Source organism: Anoplophora glabripennis, unplaced genomic scaffold, assembly GCF_000390285.2.
Source record: "Anoplophora glabripennis isolate ALB-LARVAE unplaced genomic scaffold, Agla_2.0 scaffold1490, whole genome shotgun sequence".
Lineage (NCBI taxonomy): Eukaryota > Metazoa > Arthropoda > Insecta > Coleoptera > Cerambycidae > Anoplophora > Anoplophora glabripennis.
In genome coordinates, this window is record NW_019417580.1 from 3521 (window position 1) to 12163 (window position 8643).

The 8643-nt window shown below is 32.5% G+C and overlaps 1 non-coding gene across 1 annotated transcript; it reads left to right on the plus strand.

Annotated features, from left to right (window-relative positions):
- The first annotated feature begins 276 nt into the window (after positions 1-276).
- Positions 277-390, plus strand: LOC111692415. The gene has a single exon (XR_002763223.1). It is a non-coding gene; the product is annotated as a U1 spliceosomal RNA (small nuclear RNA).
- The last annotated feature ends 8253 nt before the right edge of the window (positions 391-8643 follow it).

The following is an 8643-nucleotide window of genomic DNA, read 5'->3' on the forward strand; positions in this document are numbered from 1 at the left end:
TTTAGGCACAGCACATAAACTCTGGTTCAGACTTCCTATTTAGCAGTAAATTTAAAAACCGTTTGTATACACAGTGTTGATAACCGAACAGAGTGCTACAGCCATCTGCTATCGTCGTGTAATTAATAATAATATAGATCGCTTTACCGGTCTATTGCTATTTTGTTACAGTTCATTTGCAGATATTTCTAGTAAGTGCATAAATCTATATTTATTTCTATTTCTGTACAAGATGCATGAGCAAAAGAATACAAATTTGAGTTCATGATTACATTCATACTTACCTGGCGTAGGGGTTACCGTGATAAAAAGGGCGGTTCCTTCAGTGTGAGGCCCTTCCATTGCACTACGGTTAGGCTGACCCTCCGTTTAAGGCATGCCTACTTAGGTATTACATACAGGTGCGATGAGAATTATTCCAACTGTCGTATTAGAGATCCTTCTGGGACTTCTGACCCTCCCTGGCAACGAGAGGACAGATCAATTGGCTCATCTTGGATCCGGGGGCCTGGCCGAGGACCTGAACCAATCCTCGGAATTACACGATATAGCATTAACGGGGCCCTTAATAAATGGTCCTATCAAACATTAGGTGAAAACTGGAGGATGAACAAAGATGTAGGCAGGCGAATAGCCCATGGACCTAATAATCTAAGACGAGATGACTGCTGAGCCTTGGTCGGAAGAGACCTTAATCAAATGGTGGTGGTCCTAACAGGCCATTGCAGACTTAGGAGGCATTTAAATTTGTAATGAACCAGTTTTAGTTTCCAGTTTTATGCAGGGTTTTTGCCTTTATTTTTTTTTTAATTACTTTAACCCGGTATGTTGATTAACAGTAATTATCCGCGCATCGATTAAAATTGTCCGTTTGCCCTACTCCGGCGAGTGCCGCACCATCCCACCACGATACCTGCTAGTCAGGAGGGGATCGAGGCGATAAAACCGCATTGCAAAAGAACAAATCCTGAGTTTGTTACCAGAACTCGAAGAGCTCCAAAACCACCGAAGACTTGAAACCGCCATCCGAACCCAAGAAGTTAACAGCCGGGAGCAATCATCAGGAATATGTAAGCAAATTGTATTTTCCTATGTTCACTTGTCCTGCTATGGTATAAGTCTGGCCGAATTTGAACTTCGGCAAGACAGTACGACCGCAGCGTTGTCGGCGACGGTTTGTCTGGGCATCCCACCGCCCTCGTTCGACGAACGGTGTAAGTCACATTAACCGAAACTGCTGGTTTCGCTGGGTATCCCACCGCCAGTGGAAGACGTTAAGTGCAGGATCGTACGGCAGCAACGTTGTCGGCGACGTTTTGGTTGGGTACCCCACCGCCCTCGTTTAACGAACGTTGTAAGCCCCTTAACCGAAACCGCTGGTTTGGCTGGGTATCCACGGCCAGTGGAGTATGTTGCGTACTGGCCGTGCAACGACGGATAGACCCTTGAGATTTGGCTGGGTACCCCACTCGAATAGACTTTGCCACCTATAAACCAAACTATTCCTTTTCCTGATTACCGTTTGCTTATTTATGCTATTTGTGTACTGAATTGCTACGCTTTCTCCTTGGCTGGTGATTAAGTCCGCTTAATTTCTGTTGCTTTGCTAGAAACTTCCGACTAAATGTACTTGTAGATTTTGAATAACCCACAATTACTGTTTTCTTTTTCAGAGACATTTTGGTTATTTATTGATCCGAATTGCTAAACATTTTTGTTTCTAGCACCAACTGAAATTAAAACCGAATAATTGTTTGACAGATTTTTGAGTATTAGATTGTTTATTGGAAAATAAACCTAACGTCTAATACTGAATTTATTTCCCGTACCGATTTTGTTTATTGCTTCCCGTTATTTGATTGTCCTAATTTTATATTTATTTTCAGTACCGAATAAACCGAGTAGGTATACTTTTAAATATTGTAAATTAGAGAAATAAATAATTGCTCTAACTCATTTATTTAGTCTCTAAAACCGTTGTAGATTATTTATTCATAATAATTATAATTAGAAGCTGTTTTACTTTTGATTGTTTCACTTTTCTGTAATAGAAATAAGTCTAGTAAATATATTTCCAGTTGTATTCATTTTAAACACGGATAAGATTAATAAAATTTCGATCAGTAAAAAGTCTTAGTATCTCTTTGCGATATACCTACACTGATAATTCCGTTCATTTGAAAAAGGAATTTGTACTACACGCAGAAACTATTTTTGGGTATTATTACAATAAAGGAAATATAACAGACTCCTGGAATTAAACTTTCCTCACTCACGTAAAAGATATGATAACTGACGCCCGAGACTAACCGAACAAATAGTATATTATGTTACTAGGAGTAGAAGGCGATCATTATGTGTTGAGGCCAAAAGTTTGCTCGCCGAGGCGTTAGCCGAGGCTGAGCAAATTGGGCAAAACACATAATGAGCCTTCCACTCCGAGTGACATATACTATTTTTTCTTCAAGCGTGAATATAAANTTTATGTGTGTATGTGTGTATATGCGTGTATGTATGTATGTATGTATGTATGTGTGTATATGTGTATATGTATATGTAGGTATATGGTTATGTATGTCAGTGTATGTACGAAAAAATTATGTCAATATATGTCTAAATTTTTCTTAAGTTTATTAACTGAGTGTACCACACACGATGATATATATATTGTATGTTAATATTGTATTAAAATATTGTACTGCATTATTGTTCTCGAAACAAGTCATTACTTATCGAATATATGTTTTATTACTTTTTTTTAAGCTTATTCTTAGTATTAAGATTAGATTCTAAAATTGATTATTGTATATTGTTAGAAAGGATGTAGCATAGGTAAATAAACATTATTATTATTTATGTTCAGGTGCACAGTTTTTTCATTCAACATTTTTCAATTAATTTTGTTAAGTTTCTGTTATAAATGACAAAATTGTTAATTGAAAAAATATAATAATATGCAGTATGCTGCACCACGTACATTACGTTTTTTGAAATAACAAATTATAAAAAAAATAGTGGGTACCTTAATATACAGGGTGTCCGCAAATTTTACCGACAACGTTTGACTGCATATTCACAACGATAAATAAATACGATCTTCGAAAAAAAGTTAAATAAAAACTTTTTGGTTTTTGAGTTACAGGCCTTCAAAGTTGTCAAAAATAAAACTAATTTAATTAATAACTTCATAACCCTTTTGCTAATTGCGTTAGAATTTGGGACATTTATTTGGACTTTTGTGGCGTATTATTTCTTAAAGCTTTAGACAAATCGATATATTGGGTGATAGTTTTCTCCTGTTACCTGTCCCTTTTAGCGGTCAAAATTTTTTCAGTGGTCGTATTTTTATAAAACTGGCAGTAACGTTGAAAAGGTCGTTTCATTTAAAAAATATATTGTCCCTCGAGAAAATCGCCTGCAGAAAGCCATTCTTGGAAAACTAATCTAAAATTGTACTTGGAAAACATGCTACCTCAAATTAAGCTTGGAAAATATGCTAGCTCAGATCTTTAAGTAAAAACAAACTATCTTACACAAAAGTAAGTTTGACTTTGAAATTTAAGTTGGCTGCATTGGCGCTGAAATGCACATTGACTGATTGAAACCATGCATTTATATATATATGCCTTAATGCGGACTCCAAGGTGACTGCAATAAAAAGGATTATACTGGACCAGACTAAGCTTCAAATCCCTGGTCCGAATCGTTCTTACCTGGACAATATGCCCATGTAGAGCAGCTATACCTGGATTGTTTTGGCAATTGCTCTTAACTTGCATTCAGATAAAATCTTGATTTTTACACACAGCTTTGTATTTATAAATGTATAATTAAAAATATCAAAAATTTTTCAATTTTTTTATGAAATACGGTTTTTACAATCGTTACTTTTCAAATAAGAAATGCAATGTATCAATTTGTAGAAAAAAAATCATTTATTCATAAAATTTCATTAATAGAGTTAACATAACCAGAATATAAATATAAATGTATATAGTTGAATGATATGTCCGATAAACGTGTGCATGTCTCAGATTTTGTAAAAAAAAAATAGTGTATTAAGAGTAGTGACTGTAAATCAGATAAGAGTGCGTTATTAATTTTTATGTCAAAGCAAACTTGTATGAAAAAACTAATAATTTTTAGTAATAATAAACATTTTTAAACAGGGTGTATCGCAAATTTCACCGACAACGTTAGGCTGCATATTCAGGACGATAAATAAAAACGATCTACGAAAAAAAAATCAAATACAAAATTTTTGGTTTTCTTTTTTATTTTGTTAGCTCTGTAAGTTTGAAGCAAGTTCCTATAGTTGGTATCTAACTCCAAAATTAGATCAACAATTTAGTGCGGTCTCCATTCCAAATTTTATTTTTAGAGCTACAGGTTTCTTTTAATTAATTTTTGTTGCTGTTCTCCTCCTCGCTCGGAATATTACCTCTTATATAGTTTTCATAAGCATATTACCTCTTATATAGTTTTCATAAGCAGTTTTTTCAAATTTTTCAGTTTTCTAGGATCTGAAACAAAATAAATAGGTACATATATTAATTATTCAGGCTTGGTAAACAATTAAAACATACGTTTCTCATGATAGACTATAATGAGAAATGTGATAGCTTGAAATATCATAGTTATTTATTTTTACTATGCTTATATAGGATTGCAAGAAGTAAATATATACAGGATGTCCTACTAAGGTCGGCGAGGTACGATATTAACAAAAGTATAGGTTCTAGAACTTCGGGATACAAATTTTGAATAATAAATCAACCAAGAGAAATCGTTGGAAATAATTTTCAAGTTCGTAGCTCGGCCGCTACCCACGCAAATAAGTGAGTCAATAACAATCTTGAAAATAATAAAAAAAAAACAATAACAAACAAATATTGAATTATGTAACGAAAAAACTATTAAATTAAATTAAAATTAAAGAAAAGTAAAGACGTTTATAAATGCTCGAAATGCATACCATTATTCTCAATACAGAAATTTAACCTTCGCTGCGTGCTTAGTAGGTTCTTTTATAAACGCATTCTATTGCGGTAATTAAATGTCTTTTCGTTAGCCTCATGTTCCTCAATTCATTATAATTATTAATTTTTTGCTCACGAATTTGCGAATAACTTTATAACAAAAAAAGATAGCGTACCCTTTTGGTCGTCAAAATGTAGCAATTTTTATGCTCTTCAAACTAACCTATAAAAAGTTTTATCCTGCTATTTCACCTTTTTAAGAAAACTTGAAACTAAACTTGGATAAACAGCGCCAATAACTAAACAACACTTTCGATAGAAATTTCAAACTTATACTATATGTATCAATTTTTTGTAGTGAATTCATTTATGTAAAGAAAACTATAGCATTGTATAAGTAAATATAGTAATATAATCCCCATGCAAATTTTGTTAACCAGTAGAATGATACGAAAGATAGTGTGGACATCTATCGGCTGTCTCCTTATTAATATTTCTGAAATTTATGCTAAAGAACTAACTGTAGGTCTAGGCGGTCTCTACTATACTGTTATTATACAAGGGGTATAGTAATTCGTTTGTAGATGGCTCTAGGTAAGACTGGAATAAAAAAAATCGCCACTACGTAATGTATAAAAAACTGGTTGAATCGGTGTTCTGTTTACTGTATACATAGGTATTTAAAATAAATTAATAATGGCAGGAAATATATGTCAATATTATAAATGTGGGAAATTTAAAGCAAAATTTCCCAATGTAATATTACATCGATTTCCATCGGAATGATGTCTCTATCTAAATTAGTTCTGGAAATATAAGAGATACCTATACTTATGCGAAAAAATAAAAAAATGTAATTTTGACAAATTTATTTTTATTTATATTTATTGAAATAAAACATATTAGGTCTACCAAAAAATTTTGTAATTGACCATTCCAGATGGTTGGGGAATTAATGTATCATTCTATAAAAGGGTCGCATGTGTCGTCGCCGGGGGGTATATTCGCTCCGTTTAAAATACGCATCTCGATGGGCATCATAACATCATATTGTATACACTATACACGGTGGCAGATCTACTACACCAGGAAAATTAGCGAAAATAAAAGAGAAACTCGAAAAAAGTCTTATCCGCGAGATTATTGTAAAATTGTCTAAAGGAACATAATACAAGACATCTCTCGTCTCGTGAATCACTTTCTTTAGCTAACTTTTTTATTTAAACAAATAAGTGAGGAAAACAGTTTTTTCACTTTGCAGGGAAAAGCATCAATAACTATCGGATTTGTTGTTAAAATTTTATAAAACCTATGACAATTTGAGGGTTTTGTCATACTATAAAAGTGTGCCAAAAGTGGGCGCTGTAGGTGCAATAGTTTTCGCACAATTCTATTTGTTTATAGCGGAGGCTCCAAAAGTTATGAACTTTAAGCCTCTGTACAAACGTTAATTTTCAATCAAACATGATTCTGAAAGCGTCATTGTAATCTTAAAGACGCAATTAAGCGACCTATTAAAAAATATCACGGTTTTTTTGACATTAACATTCTCAAATTGTGCATTAAGAAACCGTGCGTTTTTCGCTTATAAACAATTTGAATACCATTGTTGCTATTTATGCTATTTCACCGAAAATAGATGCAATGGATAGCTGGCAAAAAAATACAGTTTTAAAATAAAAAAAGTANAGTTTTGAAGATAAATTATTGCAATTTGGGACATCGTATTAAACTTCACTTTTTGACATTTTAACGATTTTTCAGTCACTTCCGGTTTCGGCGGAAATGACAGTAACTTACAAAATTCTTCATAATTTTCTGAATCCAATGATCTGAATAAGTGAAATTTGAGACATATTTTTTTTTTATTTTAATTTTTTGTTTTCCATTTAGGTTTAGGTGTGTGTTTCAGTTTACTCTAATCGACCCATACAATGCTACAAAAATCAAAAACCCGTTAAAAATACTAAACGATGTAATTTATTAGCAAATAAAGTTCATCGAAGAGTTTTTTGGGACGTACATATATTTTTCAAAAGAAAATATCTTTTGGTGGCACACCCTACCTAAAAATTATAGTAGTAAATTAACGCACGTTAAAGTTCGTCCTTTATAAATAATCGTGATTATCTCCAAAACAGTTGAAGATAAGTATAGGAAACCTCTATATCAGTCGACGCAGAATTTAATTCTACATGTTCCTGACTGATAAAATTGTTACTGTTTCATTTGAATAAAATTAGTTTTCAATCTTTGAAAATTACCGTGTTGGCCGCAAAATTTTGAGGACCTTGTGCATAGCTAGGTCAAATGTGACACATTTTCGGTGAATACATAATAAATACTACTAATAATGGAAGTATGTCCAATTATACAAATGGTAGAGATATTTAATATTATTCGCGACGTTTCATCTAGCATTTTTTTTTAAATCTAAATATCTCGAAAACGAAAACCATAAATTTTCAAGGCATGGACGTGGCGACAAAAATTACTCAAAATAACTCATAGAATCGACGAATGATATAAAAAAATGGGGTATTCCAGGCTAATGCGGCCTGCCTAATAATAATATGCCGCGGACTCCCGCACAAGTCTCCGACTTATGGGCTAATTCTCGTAACTAGAATGAGGAGTAGAGATATTATTATTATTATTATTATTATTATTATTTAAAACAATGGAGATGACGTCACTTCCGGTGAAACCGGAAGTATCCCACTCTTGAAAGTATTTCAAGACTAAATTGAACACAGATAGCTGTCAAAATTTAATGAACGGGTTACGTGAAAAACCCTAAAAATTAAAATTAAAATTTTAAAAAATTTTTCTTACTTTTCAATAACAAAATATTATGCAATGTGTCTAAGCAAACATATGACATATTCTTATGTATATATTTCTGTAACCAGAAAAAGTAGAGGAATTTAATTTTGTTCATATCTTTAAAACGCAACATTCAATTGTTTTTTTATAAAACACCTTGATATCATATGCGTTCATAATTGTTTTTTATGTATTTATGAAGCGGCTGCCCAATTTATTTTGCACCCGGCCCTGTTATTGCTATACTGAAATTAATGAATTTAAAATAAATATCTTGCTTAAATTACACACATATTGATGTAACTAATATTATCTTATTTAAATAATTTCTCAAACCCTAGATAAAAACTCAAACCTCAAACCGCATTAACTGAAGCTTTTTTGTCGTATCTGCCGGTAGCTGGTAGTTTATAATTTCCATGTCACGTGATATGAATTTATTCCGTTACCCCGTCATTTCATCTCAAGAAAACTGTATTTTCAAATGGATCATTTAACTATTGAACATAAGATGGCGCAGTATCGAAAGTGTAAAATTGAACGTGAACGATTAAATATCAAGTTTACATACATATGGCTCCTCCTTGTAACGAATTCGAGAACTAAAATTTGATCAACTATTCGGCCATAAGAAATATAATACTATATTTACTTATACAATGGTAATATGAGAGTCAGCTGATATTGATGTAGTTACGGAACAGCGCATCATATTTGTATCTTTGAAACTACTATTTATTTGTTTAGTTTAATACCGAATAAATAAAATAAAAAGTTTTATTTCTCAAGAATATTTAACAAAATAATCAAGTTACATACAGTGTTGCCCAGAAAAAGA